We start from the raw sequence: 2500 nt of genomic DNA, 5'->3' as shown, positions 1-2500 counted from the left end.
GGCCACGTGGAGGTGTCGCGCCGGTTCGTACCCATATCCGCAGCAGGTCTCCAAGGTGAAGAGCCTCTAGTCGATAGAATAATGTAGGTAAGGGAAGTCGGCAAATTGGATCCGTAACTTCGGGATAAGGATTGGCTCTGAGGATCGGGGCGTGTCGGGCTTGGTCGGGAAGTGGGTCAGCGCTAACGTGCCGGGCCTGGGCGAGGTGAGTGCCGTAGGGGTGCCGGTAAGTGCGGGCGTTTAGCGCGGGCGTGGTCTGCTCTCGCCGTTGGTTGGCCTCGTGCTGGCCGGCGGTGCAGGATGCGCGCGCCTGCGCGGCGTTCGCGCCCCGGTGCTTCAACCTGCGTGCAGGATCCGAGCTCGGTCCCGTGCCTTGGCCTCCCACGGATCTTCCTTGCTGCGAGGCCGCGTCCGCCTTAGCGTGCTCCTCCGGGGGCGCGCGGGTGCGCGGATTCTCTTCGGCCGCCATTCAACGATCAACTCAGAACTGGCACGGACTGGGGGAATCCGACTGTCTAATTAAAACAAAGCATTGCGATGGCCCTAGCGGGTGTTGACGCAATGTGATTTCTGCCCAGTGCTCTGAATGTCAACGTGAAGAAATTCAAGCAAGCGCGGGTAAACGGCGGGAGTAACTATGACTCTCTTAAGGTGGCCAAGTGGCGGCGGTGTGGCTGCATCCGGACTTGGCTTTTCGAAGTGCGGTCTTGATGTAGTCGTGCTGCTGCTGCGAGGTGCCTTCCTTGGGTTATAGTTACAGGGAGAGTGATGCGCAATACATGGGCCTAGCCCTCTTAGCCTCTCCTCTCCTGCGGTCTTCTCCCCTTCTCGTGGGCCCGCTGATTTTTGCAGAGTGGAAGACCGCACCAGGGGCTTGGGGGGGTTACCAGCCCCCCCTCGCATTATCCCTTTATAGTTGGGGGCAGCCGACAAGAAACAAGAGATGGTGGCCCTTCCGCTGAAGGTGCCACCCCAGCTACCCCAGCACCTATCCGGCCAACCGGCCGTAACGAAAATGCGATAGTTTGTGTAGCTCCCTTTGCTTGCAGTGAGTGCCACCGCACTTTTACCACGAAGAACGGTCTCGGGGTCCATCGCCGCCGCCAACACCCTGCGGCCGCCAACGCTGAGATCGTGACGGAGAGGCATCGCGCGAGGTGGACGGAGGAAGAAGTCCTGTCGCTCGCCAAGGCAGAGGCCGAACTGTTCCTGGAGAGGGACGCCCGGTTCTTCTTTGTAAATCAAGAACTTACCAGGATGTTCCCCGACCGAACGCTTGAGGCAATCAAGTGCCGACGGCGGCAAGCTGCCCACAAGCAGCTTGTCCGCCAATTCATGGAGGCACTTGAGATCGGTCGGGGTGAAGAGCCGGCGTCCCGCCGTGGAGCAGCGAGCTCGCTGCCTGACGCGGGCGAGGCCGCTGCGCCGCCCGTCGACGCAGCCGAGGACTTCGCGGCCGACACCACCGGGCCGCCGCCGGAGGGGCCGACTGACGCCGCCATCTGGGAGCATCTGGCGGGGCTACCTGCTTCCGCCCAGCGTTTCTCTGCCCTGGATCGAGTCATTGGTCTGGGGCGGGGCACGCCGCCCGATGTCATCCTGGGCATGCTCCCGGATGCCCTTGCGTCGGTCGGGTCCAGGGGGGAGAGGTCGATCACCAGGACACAGCGGCCGCGCCAACCATCCAAGCGGCCGCCTGCCGCCCCGCCGCTGCAGAAGCGCAAGCGGCGCCGCTGGGAATACGCGCGGACACAGGACGCCTTCCGTAGGTCGCGTGCGCGTTGCGTGCGCGGCTTGCTGGACGGCACCCTGCTGCAGCCGCCACCCGACATCCCCGGTCTGCTGGACTTCTGGGCGGACCTCTTCACGAAGAAGCCGATCTCCACCGCCGGCTTCATCCGTGACCGCCTTCTCCCGCACTCGGAGCCTGTCGCTCCTGAGTGCCTATGGGGGCCGGTCACACGTGAGGAGGTCGCTGCTGCCTTGCCGCCCAGGGGATCGGCAGCCGGGCCGGACGGCCTGACTCCAGCGGAGCTGCGGCGCCTGCCGCATGAAGTCCTGGTGAAACTCTTGAACCTCTTCCTCCTGGCCCGCGCCCTCCCCGAGCGTCTGCTTCGCGCCCGGACGTCACTTCTCCCCAAAACGGCTGCACCAACATCCCCCGCTGACTTTCGCCCCATTACGGTCTGCTCGGTGTTGGCGCGGACCTTTCACAAGGTTCTCGCGTCACGCCTGATGCGTGCATGTGCTGTGGACGAACGTCAGCGGGCATTCATCCCCCGGGATGGGATGTTGGAAAACACCTTCATCTTGGACACTGCTCTCACCGACGCAGTCCGCTCCTGTCGCTCTGTTTTTGTGGCATCGATCGACGTCTCTAAAGCGTTCGATTCGGTGGACCATGCCGCCCTCCGCCCCGTGCTGAGGGCTCATGGCCTGCCGGATTGCTTTATTGAGTACGTCGAAAGGTGTTACGAGGGTAGCACGACGGTGATAGCGG

At 63.5% G+C, this 2500-nt stretch overlaps 1 pseudogene; it reads left to right on the top strand.

Annotated features, from left to right (window-relative positions):
- Positions 1-2500, top strand: part of LOC124580038 — a 7955-nt pseudogene that overhangs the window by 2233 nt on the left and 3222 nt on the right.

The sequence above is a fragment of the Schistocerca americana genome, unplaced genomic scaffold, assembly GCF_021461395.2.
Source record: "Schistocerca americana isolate TAMUIC-IGC-003095 unplaced genomic scaffold, iqSchAmer2.1 HiC_scaffold_324, whole genome shotgun sequence".
Lineage (NCBI taxonomy): Eukaryota > Metazoa > Arthropoda > Insecta > Orthoptera > Acrididae > Schistocerca > Schistocerca americana.
This window is presented reverse-complemented; position numbering and strand designations above follow the sequence as displayed.